Below are 14,309 nucleotides of genomic sequence, written 5' to 3' on the forward strand. Positions count from 1 at the left end.
GCCTCTGCGATGGCTCCCGTGTGCCTAGAGTGTGCCTAAACCCCCCCCCCTGCGCTGAGCCTTGCCACGGCGGGAGGCGGTGCCACTGCACGCGCTGTCCGTGGGTCACAGCAGCCCCCCCCCCCTTTTTTTTTTTTTTAATTCCCCTTCTGTTGAAAAAATGAATCAAACGTAGATTATAAATTTAGGCTCTGACCTGCGAGCACCCGGAGAGCTGGCGGAGCACCGGCCCCGGGCGAAGCCCCGCGGCGCTCCCCGGCGCCGGGAGCAGGGGGTGGCGGGTGGCAACGGAGGTGGACGCGGGGCGGCCGGGTCGGGAGAACGCCTTCTCCTTCTCTCTGTGCGTTCCCCGCTCCGAGCCTTACATTCCGCCCCTTTTCCTCCCGCCCGCGGCCCCGCGCGTTGCAGGGCCCGGGGGCGCTCCCCCCGCGGAGCCGCCCGGCCCCGCGCCCGCCGGCAGCGGGTTCTGCGCTGACTTTCGCGCTGCCGCTGTTTGTTTTGCTTCGCGAAGTGCTAATCCGAGAGCTCCTTGGCAGGCGGTTGCTCTCGCTGCTGTATGTGCGCTGGCCTCACGGTGGCGTTTTAAGCACATAAACAAAGCCCGAGCGAGCGGAGAGGCAAGCGTGTTTTCTAGTTTACCTTTATTAGAATAACAGTTCCGTTAATGTTTTGGATAAATCAAACCTGCCTATTAAAGCGGTTCAGGCACGGGAGATGCGCTGCCCGGCGTCGGTGGAAGGTGCTCGCGTCTTCCCGGCCGGCGCGGAGCCGCGCTGAGGTAGAGCGAGAGCCCGCCTCGTCCTGCCGGCGCGGTCTCACCTGGGGCTGTTTTTCTTCCCCTTCTCGCTCTCCTCCCCTAGCCCCCCAGGAGAAGTTTACAAAGAATGTGATTGAAAGTGCAAAACAGCAGATGCCGACGTTAAACTCCAGCTTGATTTGAGTGTAACGATCTGAGGAGACGCAGCCCTGAGCCGCCGCCCTCATTAATCCCGAAGCATGCCCCTGGGACCCGAGTTACCCGGCGAGAATAAACCCAATATAGAGTCATCTTACCTCCGAGCCGGGAGCGCAGCGTTAGAGGTAGGAGAGGGAAGAGCGCGGCTCTCCGCCGTCCCAGCCCGGCCGCTCTGCGGCAGGGCTCCGGCAACGCTGCTGCCTGCCCAGCTGGGATCCGCTCCCCAGCGTGCTCCCCCCGCCCCCCGGCAGGCAGTCCCCAAACTCAGCCCAGCGCAAATCCCGAAGTTGGGGGCAGCGTTTCGAGTCAATCCTCGCTGGTGCAAATCCCCCGTGGCTTCTCTCCGCCAGAGCGTGGAACAGAATTGCCGGTTAGCCTGAGTTTTTGTCAGGCTTTATTGGCAATCTAGGAGCAGGTAAGGCGGCTGCTGGCTGCCAGCTATTCCCGCTGCACTTGCAGAGAGCAGTAGAAGCCGGTGGAAGTGGGAGTGTGGTCTGCTCTTCATTAGGGAGGGGGGAACGGACCCTGGAGGTGATGCGGTGAAACACTTCTACTTCGTTGCATTGTGTTTGTTACAGATCACGGGCGCTGTGCTTTTATAACATTCACTTCAAGCATTCTCAAACCCAACCGGAATAAGTTCTGATCCTCCCCTTTAGTTTACATTGGGGTTGTCAAAGGATTAAATAAATGAAACTTTATTTGACCGTGGAGTTTATAGACCCTGGGATCCCTGCGCGCTCTGGCCTTATTCTAATTCTATAGAGGTAATTACCCTTCGTTTCTTTAAGTGCAATAGATTTATTGCCTTAGAGACTATGCACAGTTTGATTGAATTATTCATTTTTTTTCTTTGGTGTAGACTGCATCTGGGGACTGATGTGACGTGTAGATTTTTTTTTTTTTTTCAGGAACAAAGGGAATGTGGAAATGAAAGAGAGAGGGAGAGAGAGGCTGGCAGATGTGATGAGATGCGGTGAAGGTGTATCCAGCTTGGCACTCCCACTCCTCTCTTCTCCTCTCATTGCAGCCCTGGGTGACTCTCAGGCTAACACAAACAGCTTTTCTTCCGCAGCCTGCCCTCTGTCACTGTAAGTACAACAGCCTTCTCTTATCAGCATGCAAATTCCAGCCACTCACTACCTTAGCCTGGTGTTTGCACTTTAGATTTACAGAGGGGACCTTTAAAATGAACTTTCCGAGACAGGAAGGGGTTTTCATATTAAACTTGCTTTTATTTTCTTTGTAAAAGTTTATGTGTGTTTTCCATTTTTCTCTCTCTTTTTTTTTTTTTTTTAATTTTTTGGAATGGGGGGGTGGAGTGGGGAGGTTGTTGCTGCGGCTTTTTGCTTTACTGTCAAGATGATGCACAGTTTCAAATGAAATTAAAGTCTCCTTGATCCTGTTTCTGCCAGGACAATACACTGTGTTGGCAGATGACGCTCTAAGGAATTCAGAGGTTTTTGTTTTCAGTTAGATCTTTAGCTTTGGGCGTTACAAAATGCAAACATCCCCTAAATTTTGAGGAGATCGCCAGAGGTTCTGGTTCTAGGGGAACTCGCATCAGCTGATGGGGCTGCTTGTGAAAAAACGTGCAGTGATATACTTTTATCTTGTCTAGCAAAACTTTCTTCCAATCGGATGATCAGGCTTTAACTCTTTTCCTTTAGCTTTCTCTCAGATGCTGTTGATTATTTTGCAAGTTTCTCTGAACATCTTTAACATGCCTGTGAAAAGTCTTCATTGTCGGAGAGTGTCAGGAAAGGGGATTTTGAAACGTGCCTGTTAATTGCCCGGCATTAACTGGGGAGAGAGGGGAGTTTAGAATTGTGTGAATGACTTTTAAGGCGGAATTTCTTGCTCTTTGAATCAAAACTTCAGAGACTGTTCCACCAACTCTACAGGAGTTGTAGGTTTGTTCATCTGTTTAAAGACGGGGTATGTAAAACTTAACGCACAGGCAGGTTGCTTTGCTTGTTGAACATCGCTTTACTTTTGTGTATTTAATGAGAGAGATGGCGCAAAATGCGCTGACAGCTGTGAACAGGTAAGTGCCCCGACGTGAGCTGAGAGGCTCCGATTCCTTCCCGCTGCGGGGACCCACAGCAGCCCGCAACATCTGCCCGCGCTGGCTGCTGTGGCTGTCATGAAGAAAAAGCTACAGAAGTAACTTAAAATGCAGTCTAGTCTCTAAACGCATGGCAACGCTAGAAGTAAAAACGTTTTCTTGTTTGTCTGCACGTGTGTACGTATCTGCACGGCGGATGTTCACTTATGCAAACAAAGAGGGAAACGCAATTATTCCTGTGCAGCGCACATACTCGCATATTTGCATACAATGCCCACGGAATCATCGTTTTCTACCGCGGAGAAGTTGAAGCGCTCTGGCAGTGTGCACTGCATATGGAACTTAATTGATCACACAGGGGAAGCAACAAGCTAGAGAGTATTACTCGCGCTCCGCTTGGGAATGCGGATGCATCCCTGCGCTGTCCTGTCCCAGCTGAGTGTCATTCCCTGCACGGGATTTTCGGGAGTGCAGAGGGATGCTCCTCTGATTTGGACCTAGGTGGACGGTTAATTTTTTCTGATGCCTTAATTATCTCTTGTCCCATTACCCGCCTTGTACTTTATAAGTTGTTCGAAGGAGGACGCTGCATTTGAGGATGTAGGTGTTTTTTTCTTCTGTTTTTCTTGAAAGAAAAACACTTCCAGCAATTGTTGGGGTATGTGGTGGGGTAGTGAACTCGGATAGGACGGGTCGTCCTTGTGTTCTGCTTACTTGCAGAACTCATTTTTTGTGCGCCAAAGCCACTAGTTATGCGTAAAGTCAGGTTGTTTCCTTTACTTCCAGCAGGTCTAAATGTATTACAAGGAAAGTGTTACTGACCTATCGCAGGAATTCTTACAATTAAAGATTAAAAAGGACGTAGCAATATCTGGAAGGGAAGCTGCTTCCTGTTGTTAAATCCATACCTTAGATAACTGCAGCAAGATGAATAGTTTGAATTAGCTGAACGCAGGTGAATACACCAGCAGCTGCAGTCTAACAACTTACCCCGTCTCCGAACTACATTTTTTTTTATCTTTCATTAAAATTGAAAGAATGCATGGAAATTAGCTGCTATGCCCTCAGCCAGCTAATTTGACGGTAAAGCCTTACTAGATAAATTTCAAGTTCTGTTTCAAGGTGTTTGTTGCTTGCCGAATAAGACTCGATTGCTCCTGTTATCGTAGTGGAATTGCCACAAATACTTTATGAACTAGGTCCGTTATTCCACGAGGTTCTGACTTAAAACTTATTTTCCCTGGACTGGACTAGAGAGGGACGATGGTACCTCGGGTAGCAAGGTAGAGGCTGCAGTGTGCCCGACTCTCGTCGTGCTTTGAGTTTTACAGCTTGTTAACAAAATGAAATGGAGCCAGCGCAGATCAGTTCTGTGCCATCACATTGCTGCTCGATTTTCAGCACGTCCTTAGAAAGCAAGGTTCATTTGCGGGAAGGCTGAGTATACCCCTGGTTCTAACCTATTCTGCAAATTTCTACTTGAGAGAGGAGGAAAGCGAAATGAGGCTTTCTCCTCGTCTTTTTGGCCTCTATAAGTTAGGAAGCTATTTTAAAATCAAAAAGTTTCTCTGTTACTAACTGTTCCAGGCGCCTTCTGGAAAATGGGGAGAAAGTGCCAAAAATACAGAGATGAATCAACAACTTCTCTCTCTCTCTCATTTTGTGGGCTTGAGGTTGCTTTCCGCACTCCCATCTTAACAACAGTTTAGCCTAGGTGTGAATAATATCAAAAGAGGGAGACGCTGGCTTTGCAGCGCTGTTTGCCCACCTGATCTGCGGGCCCCTGCCAGTTTGAAAGGACCTTTTATGTTTACCTTTGGCATGTAAAAATACAGGGGAGAGACTTGCTGGGTTTTGCATTACTCTGTGCCTTTGGTTGATTCTCTCCTCAGAGTTTTCCCCTTCTTTCTCCCGGATTTCCGCCCCCCCCCCACAATTAGCACTTCCAAGGGAGCGTGAGTTCCTAAATTGGCATTGAAGTCCCTGTCTGTTGCCTTTTGATAAGGGAGAGGGAGCGAGATGTGCGCGTTGCCGCTGCTAAAAGCTCTCCCCGCCGCCGCGAGGAGAGCAGCTGCGGCTCCAGCCCGCCCTGCGCGGGTGCCCGTGCCCGTGCCCGGCTTCCCCTGCCCCGGGCCGCCCCCGCGGAGCGGGCTGGCGGCTCCGGGCGCCTTCTCAGTCCTCCTGTCCCGTGTGCTCCCGGAGTCAGTCTCCCACCTCGGGTGGGATTTACACTTTGTTTCATCTGCTTTTTCCCCCGAGCAGGCTCCTCAGAGCCCCACTTATCAGCTGTCAGTCAGCGCTCCTCGAGTGCCTTCCTCCTGCGTCCCCGCCGGCCCATCCCGTGTCCTGCGGACCGGCTCCCCCCCGCCCCCTTCTTCTTTTTTTTCTATCCGTCCGTCTGTCCGTCCTCTCCTCCTCCGGGAGCAGGAGCCGGCCGGGGCTCGACGGCGTGTGCCCGCCTCCCTGCCCGGGCAGCGCCGCGCCGGGCGGGGGGCGCCGGGGGGCCGCGCCGGGAGTTCCGCGCCGCTCGCCCCGCGCAGCCCCGGCTCCGCAGCGGCTCCCCCGGCCGCCCTCCCCCTCTTCCGGCCCCCGGCCGCCCTCCCCCTCCCCGCCCTCGCCCCCCCGCCCGGTAACTTTCTGGTACCTTTCCTCACCACTCCGGGCAATCAGTGGTCATTAGAGGAGAGAGGTTTTAGGTTTCATTTGTCTAATAGCAATGTGAGTGGTGATAGCTTCTCGGGGATGCGGCTGGCAGCCTGGGGTGATTTCACTTTCTGTTTTGTGCTCACTTTCTCTGCAGTTGTTGCTTTCCCCGCTCACTCGCTCTAAGCCTCCCTCTCCCTCTCTGCCTTTCCCTCTCTCTCTCTCTCTCTCCCTCTCCCTCTCTCTCTCTGTGTTGTCTCATCTTGCCTGTGCTGTCTGGGCGGGGGAGCCCTGCCTCCTTTTGCCTTCCTCAGATCAATGCCCTGGCCACTCACTTTCTGATGTTGCACGACGGGAAATGCTTTGAATACTTACGACATGGCCGCTCACATTGATTGCCAAGATTGACAGCAGTAACCATCGCCTTCACTTGTTTCAGGAGGAAAAAAAAAAATAATGAACCTGATTGTAACCAAATCTCCAGGCAACCCATCCGCAAACTTCTAACGATCGGGATCCTGCACATCCATGGCCCGGAGAAACACCAGCAGACTCTAGTTCTTTTCTTTTCTTTTATTTTACCGAATTACTACCCATTTATTCCCCCTTCCCTCCCCCCTTTCACCTCCTGCTCTCTCTCTCTTTTTTTTTTTTTTTTTTAAATGAAAATTACCGAAGCGCGTTGCAAAAAAAAAAAGGAGGCTCTCCCAGTGCTTTGTGCCACACTGGATCCCGAGGAGGTAACCAGGAAAAAAAAAGCCCTATTGTGTTGTATACCTGTTGTTTGCTGTGGTGTGTAGTGCTGCGTTGCTTGGTGGCGGCGGTGGTGGTTTAATGGGTTTTCGCTGGATTTATGTCGCTTTGCAGGAGAGAATCCGGTTCCCCCTGCGCTGTCTTTAATGGGTTGTTAGTTGCAATTGAGTAAAGGAGCAGCGTCCGGAGGTAGATGTGTTGTTTAGCTTTTAACGTTGCTGAATTCACCCCTTCCCCCCGCCTCCCCCTGCACGATTATTTACTTTCGTACCACGAGTTTTTTTTTTCCCCTTTATTTTTTCTTTTTCCCCCTTAGGAAAAAGTAGTTATAGTCTCGTCCCCGGGCGAGTTTCCGGGGCTGTTTGAATCCCGAGGTTTCAGAGACATTAAGGGACCTCAGTGCCTCGAAATCACAACACTTTCTCATCCTCCCCGAGTAGAGTTTATTTTAAAATGTAGTGACAGATCAGCGCTGTATTTTAAGATCACCCACGGCAGGCGAACACATGGTGCTGGGAAGATATTGTACGTAAGGAACTAACACGAGAGGGAGAAAGAGAGAGAGAGGAAAAATAAAATCCGAAATAAATCTTTGAGAGCAGAGCGCTGCTGTCACTGCTCCCAAGTGTTGGCGTGGGCTTCTCTTCACGGCTCACCCCGAAAGACGCGGGCTGGAGCAAGGCGAAAGGAGCTTAGTGGTGCTTTTAAATTCTCCGTTAAGTTCGAGGTGGGTGACTGCTTTGAAGTTGGCCACAAATGAGTGCTGTGCGCGGAGCAGGGAACCCTACAAAGCTACAGGACCCGCCGGCGGCGATGCCGGGTTCGGCCACACCGGGGCACTGTCCCGAGGAGCTGCAGTTCTGCGGCGGCGCCTTATCTCTCCAAGCAGGGGGCTTGGATAAAGTTATACGGAAAACTTTAAAATTGATATCGCACCTTAATTCGTGATACACCGGGGGGGGGGGGGGGGAGCAGTCCATCATCTGCGAGCTCTGTTTACACCAGGAGAAGGGGCGATGTGTGCCGTTTTGTGGCAAGGTTCGGCTTGGGATTTCTTGCTGCCGTAGCTCTTTGCCGGAGGTCATGCAAATCGACCTTAAAAGAATGCATAAGCCATAAATTAAAATAAACCCTTAGCCAGAGGCTGATCCATAAGTAGACAATACCTAACCTGGACAAAACGGCTTCCTTTGCGAGCTGAAAAAAAGAATAGTGCCTAAACTAAATGCGAAGTAAGTTTTCAGGAAGTATTTCACTTATTATTATTACTCTTCTTCTTCTTCTTCTTTTAAATGAAGCAGTGACAGTTGCAAGAGCACAGCGCAGCTGTTTGTAGACAGTGCTGTAGGATCCGAGGAAGGGCAAGGTGTGTCTGGCGGAGAGCTTGCTCGTTTCCTGGCTTTCCCTGCCTCCGAAGCTGTTTGTTTTTTGATCGGGGATAAGCAGCCTCTTTAACCGTATAAGCAATGTAATGTTTTTATCTCGAATAACGCTGAAGAGTTTACGAACAGATCTGGGTTGCCTGCAAATGTCACATGCGCGCACACAAGCTGTGTCTGTATATAATAGTCTCAGGGCTTGTTGTTTTTTCCCGCAGTTTTTGACAATTGTTCCATTCACGATCCTGAAAGGAGTCATCAGTGGGAGCTAATGAGTGTGCCTCTGCGGCTCGCCCTGGCGCGGGAGGAGCGGGCACCGCTCGTGTAATGCATGCACGCGGGGACCGGCGGCGGCAGCCGGCCGGGGAAGGCAGAGGCGCGATGCGAGCAGGCAGCAGGTACCTCCCGGCGACCGCTCAGCACCGGCTGCCCCTCTGCCCCCAGCTCCCGCTCCGCTGCCTCCCGGTGCTCCCCAGCAGCGCGCAGTTAACCCGCTTTGCAGCAGGGGCTGTGTGCTGCCGCAGAGCAGGGCCTTGAGGTCACTCGGAGGCACTGATCATATCGATTTGATTGCTGGCTTTGCTCTCGGCAGGCCGTTTCGCAGCGCGTTTTTTTTTTTCTTTTTTCTTCTTTTCTTTTTTTAATGACGGGAAGGAGGGAAGTGGCAACGTGAGGAGACAATTAGTGTTGTGTCTGAGGGTCGGGAGGTTGCGGGGAAAGCCAGCGTTTTGGGAGCCTGGGGACGACAGATTACTTCTGTCCTAGGGGTGTTTCCCAAAAACACAGACGGCGAAACTTTCTGTGATAAAGTAATATATCTTCGCCTGCTGTTTGGAGATAAGGTATATGTTTATTAAGCTAATTTAAATAGCCTGCGGCACGTGAGCGGCACTTTGTTCCTGCTGTTTTCTTTTGCCCTCATTTTAACACTTTCGGTGTTTCCATCTTCAGCACTGCTGCTGATCGTGAGGGCAGGAGAAGAGTTTCATCCAGTCCTCAAATAAGATTCCAAGTCCAAAAATCAACGAATTTCCCTTTCTGTATTCGTGTAATGGAGTAATTTTGAAACCTGTTTTGAGACTTCTACTTGACTTGACTTGTTTTATTGACGTGCTTGTGCCCACTCATTTAATTAAGCCATTATACCATAAAGTAAATAATAAGAATGAATGTGAGATATGTGCGTTCAGTCTGCCATTATATACAAATATTTCCCTGGAAAAGACACTTTAAAAACTTTTTCAGCACACCGTGAGCTCTTTGGCAAAATCTCATTGCAGGTTTTTGCTTTGAGCCAGAATATTTTGCGTGTTTCTGTTCTCGCAATGTTATATGCACTCTCTACTCGGAATATAAACAGCGAGCGTACCTAGCTGCTCATTCTAGTAAAACTAAGAAATAATCTATTTATAGTGAGTACATTTAAAGGAAAATCATGAGGTCATTTGGAGTATGCTGCAGTTTGAAGTAGCTCGACACCTGGCACAAACCACATACGCGTTTTCTTCAGACTCTGCACTATCCATAACTTTTCCTTATAATACATTCTTGTGTTAAGTGAGAAAGGCTGTTTGTAAAACAATCCCCTGGCTGGTTCCAGTGTTGGGTGAAGCTGATCCTGTAATGGCATTTTGTTTTGAACAGTTGCTGTAGTTTAAGTTCCCTCATAAGGTAAGGTGGCACTGGGTCTGAAAGGAGGTCCAAATGCCACATTTATAATTAGACTGCCAATTCAGCACATTGTATCTCTTGCTATACAGGGATATACTGCTGTGTCTGGTCTCTCAATAGACTGTATTCAGAATTAGCCAATTCAACCGCTTCAACTTCGGAGTCAAATTTAGAATAGGCAATGAGAGAAGGAAAGAAGGAAAACAATAATGCTTTCTTTTTTCCTCGGCTAGCTATTAAAAGCCAAAGAATATACGGAAACCGAAGCAGGCACACACAGCGCCCGGTCCCGCCGCGCCAAGCGCAGCCGGGCAGCCTCGCCTGCAGCCCGCTCCCAGGCGCGCTCCGCCGGGGGGGAGGGGGTGGGTACGGGGAAAGGGAAGGGGAAGGGGAAGGGGAAGGGGAAGGAGAGCCCCGGCCTCCGCCGCCGCCGGGCCCCGGGGGCACTCGGCCCTGCCCGGCCGGCGGGAGGGGCCCGGCTGCCCCGCCGCAGCGCCCCGGCCCCCGGCGGCGCCCTCCCGGGGGGGGCCGTGGCGGCGGCCTCACGGGCTCCCGGAGCCCCGCGGGGCGGGGGGAGAGGGGGCCCGCGGCATCCCGCGCCTCCCAGGGCCGCCGGACTGCGGCTGCTGGCGGCTCCCCGCGCTGCCCCCGGCTGTGCTGCGCCTGGCCCCTTCGCTCCTGTCATGCCTCTCGCTTCGCTCCCTCCGATTGCTCCGACCTCCTCCCCCAGAACTTTAATTCATTCCGCGATGGGAGTGCGAGAGGCCCTTTGCTCTGCAACCTCGCATCCTCTGCTAAACGCATTATTTTCTCTCTCCTCCTTACAGTTCCACTCCGCTTCGGTACTGCTGCGAGACTTAGCTGGGCTGCCTCGAAGCTCGCTTCATTCCTTGCTGTATCGTAGGGTGCAAACTAGTGGCATGTCTACTGCACGTAGCGTGAGGGGAGCGAGATGGACGGCTGCCTCCCCCTCCTCCTTACTGGTTCTCTGCTGAACTTATGTAACGCTTCGCTTCATTTTTTCCTTCTTAACGTTTACATGCTGATGAAAGCGGGAAGAGGAACAAAGTGGAGCCTGTCTGTTTCCTTCGTTAGGTCATCAGTGCCTGACCTGTAGAAAATAATAACTGATGTCCAAAGTTAGTTGCCTCGCCTGCACGTTGATTTTTTTCCCAAGTGGGCACTGCCAGTGCTTGTTCCCTAGCCAGTGGTTTTTAATACGTGGCCAACAATTGCTAGTGGTCACTTCCAGCTGAACTTCTTTTGCACAGTGGGGAAAAAATCCCTTCAGACATGTTTTTGCATCTTTGATCATATTTTTAGTCGAAAGTGTCCGTGTATGTCTGCTGTTCTTAAAGGCCTTGAAATATCTCGTGGTAATAGAGGCCAGAGCTTTGCATGATGATAGCAAAAACAAATATTTTGTTCTCAGTGGGCATTAGAAAGTTTTTTTAGTCACGACCTTATATCTGCTAAACACTGTAATCACCTTGGGAGATATCACTTCAGGAAGCATATCCATTAATCTTTTACACTTGGTTTGATTTCCCCCTTAAAAGTGTATGGATCACACTTAAAAGGCTTCAGTCTATTTATTTATTTATTTAATGAAACAAAAATTACTAAAGAAAGAGGAGCAGCGATGCTCTTTTCTTTATACCCCATACAATGGGGTGATGAATATTTCTTTCCATAGTGTGACTTGAAAGATCAGTGGGCTTGTTTGGCAGAGGTTGTGTGTAATGACTAACATTTTAAAAGTTATGTAAATAGGGGTGTTTGTGTATATATAAGCTATGTCAACTGAAGTGATACAGCGACATATTTTTAAAACATTTCAGTTAATATAGTAAATCAAGGAGACAGGGCTTTGAAACATTTCTACAGGATGAACCTGCGAGAGAAGTACCACTGTATGATGTGTTCTGTAGTTCACGTATAGCTTATTCGTCAAGTAGCAGCAAAACACAAAGGTGCATGTTTCAAGTTTTTACCATAGTAAGCTGATTTCTATTTGTCTGTTTTCACTGTCTTTCTGTGTATTTTTTATATATGCCCTTTTTATTTTTTTAATTTTTTTTTCCCTTAGGTAGAACAGTAAGGATGGGAAATTTAGGGGACTTCTTACCAAAACATAAAAACTGAATTTCCTTTTATTTTATATAAGCTATTCAAAAATTTTTAGACGCACAATTCTGTAGCAGTATTTGTTGATGTATCATTGCAAGCTGTGATACCATATTTTAAAAACAACAAAATACGGTAAAATCTTATCACTAATAAGTCTGTGTACTAGATTGGTGTGATGTCTATGTGAAATACGTGTATATTTATTTAGATGTAGTTCTGTGCAGAAGGGAGAGACCTGATAGACAGATTTACTGGAAAGTGGCCGATTTCTACAGTGATAAAACTGGATAATTACACGTTCCCAAAGCCTATTCAGCACAGAAGTAGGTGTTCTTTTAAAACATTATTCTGTGGTAACAACAAATATTTATGACATCATTGTAAGAGATTTCCTGCCAATTTTTAGTTTACTGTCTTTCAGAAAGTCTAGAGTTCTTTGGCACTGGTGAAACTGCTGCACATACCCATCATGTATTCAAGTATTCAGTGAAGTTTTAAATAATTCTCTTTCAATTAGTACAACAGGAACCTGAAAAATGGATTTTCTCTTAAAGAAACAAGAATCAGTACATAGACATTTCTTTCCTCCTCTTGTATATTTTAAAATCCTCATATCAGTTTTATGTTTACTGTTTTGTCTCCTTAAATTAAGAAGAAAGAAAACAGTAGCACGAGTTTGAAAATAATTGCTTGGAAATTATTTTAATCAAATATTTCTTGAGCTTTGTGAATTGGTAAGAGTAATATAAAATTAGATGCATTGGTAAACTAGGTTAATCGGAGTCATTCATTTGTAGTGGAGAATAAATATCAATCAATTGATTTTTTTTTTTTTTTGAAGTCGGGTGAAACATTCCATCAAGTTAATGTGTTTAAGGGTATCATATCAGGCACAGACAGGTACTAGAAGTGATAAAAAACAGATAACTTGCAACAAAATGATTTACAGATGGGTCATTATCTTCTATACAGAGGTTACGCAGATCATATTCTTTATAAAAAGAGAATGTAATTCTGTAGAGCTAGGAGAATTATCTAAATAGGTCTGAATATTTAATGTTTTCTGAGCGACTGGTAGAATTTGTCAAAGCAAAAATTTTCAGCCTTCTTGCAGACAGCATATTAATATGAAATACGGAGAAGTACTGCTTTCGTATTTTAAATATTCTTTATATGTTTATTTTACCTGTTTGATAAAGTAAAGCTTGGGAAACATTTTGCTTCTTTCCATGTGAACCTCGTTGCATGCCTTTAAAATATACAGAAAAATGTTATGTCCAAATTAAAACAAAATAAAAAGGCTGGAAAGTTGCATGTTAGGCTGATTTATTAGATTTTAGGGCCTATTTCATACAGTTGATGCCCAAGTTGCATCTTTTCTATAGGTGGTAAAACGGGATGTCATTTAAATATTGTCTTCTTTCTTGAGTGAGACAGAAAGATGTAGTCAATTGTTTCTCCAGTCTCTGGTAGACTGACATGAGGCAACAGGAAACTCTAAAACCTCAGAGGTGCGTGCAGTATTGATTTGATTCCTAACTGTAAATCCTTCATATCATTGCTCGAAATATCTAACTTTACACCAATATTATCCATTCTTTTTATAGTGACACCATGCTTAGTAAAAAACTTCTAAGCACTGAGGTCAGGTGTTGAGATTGGATTCTAGTTTATTTTTTATGAATCAGATAAAGATTTCTGTGCATGAGACCGTATGTGAAGATGAGAGAACAAGAACATTTCCATATCAAAGGCAATATATCTGAGGCTGCATAGTAATTAAAATGCAGTGGTTTGGACTGTGTGCACTAGCACTTACGCAGAGCGTTGTTGGGACCTTGTGCAGCATGCAGGCGGTTGTCTCTTGCATACTTCTAGAAATATACTTATAATTTTGTACAAACATTTATGCCAGTCCACACTTTTCTGTGGATAATTTGTATTTCATCCAAACCATTCAAAGTAGAAGTTATTTTTTGAGCAACCCCCTCATTATGGCTTTTGTGCATCAACTATTTTTATTCTGGTTGTTTGTATTTCTTCTTACCAGAATGATGGCTTGTTTATAGTCGTTTTTTTTTTGTTGTGTGTGTGCACGCGCTTCTCTAAGACCCCTTCCATATACCACTGAAATTTTACTACTTGCTTGAAATATCTTTTATTGGAAACAAAAATGATGATATCTTTCAGATTTATTGAAGATAGCATGATTTCCTACATACCATACTTCATGGCAAATTAAATGCATGTGCTGGAACATAATCTTTTTAGTGATACGGTATGTATTTACTAATTCCAACTAACTGTTACACAACATAAAGAGAATTAATACATTCCTCCAAAGACCTGCTGATGGAGTGGGGGGGGGAATCAGCCAAGAATGTTGCAGGGTGCTCCCTATCTGGATACTCTGTTTTGGAATAAATGTGACTTTAATTCCAGAGTAGATCGTCCTGGTGAGGAGCTGTTCCGAAAGGGCTGCTGTTGAATTGTTTACTTCATAAACTGTATTGGTCAGTGTCCCAGTGCGGAGGAGGCAGTAAGTGCTGCAAATTTCCTTATTACTCATAGATACTTGTTCTACAGAGTGTCTATCTGTTAATGCTCCAGAACTATTGAGGTGAAGCTTTTGGGAAGTCTTCATTTAAACAGATGTTTGTACTGTGAAAGTATTGCATTAAGGTAATCTTGCAATCTCACTTCATTTTGC

At 47.0% G+C, this 14,309-nt stretch overlaps 1 protein-coding gene across 4 annotated transcripts in view; it reads left to right on the top strand.

The window, feature by feature from the left end:
* Positions 1-464: 464 nt before the first annotated feature.
* Positions 465-14,309, top strand: part of SOX6 (SRY-box transcription factor 6) — a 385,626-nt gene continuing 371,781 nt past the window's right edge. The window contains exons 1-2 of one of the 4 annotated variants that reach the window (XM_040557484.1): positions 465-1,370; positions 1,867-2,046. The gene's annotated coding sequence lies outside the window, so the exon portion shown is untranslated. Of the gene's footprint in view, positions 1,371-1,866; positions 2,047-6,285; positions 6,407-8,773; positions 8,847-14,309 lie in introns of those variants that run through there. The other 3 variants (XM_040557486.1, XM_040557485.1, XM_040557487.1) reach the window with 3 other exon arrangements.

This window comes from Cygnus olor, chromosome 5 (assembly GCF_009769625.2).
Source record: "Cygnus olor isolate bCygOlo1 chromosome 5, bCygOlo1.pri.v2, whole genome shotgun sequence".
Classification (NCBI taxonomy): Eukaryota; Metazoa; Chordata; class Aves; order Anseriformes; family Anatidae; genus Cygnus; species Cygnus olor.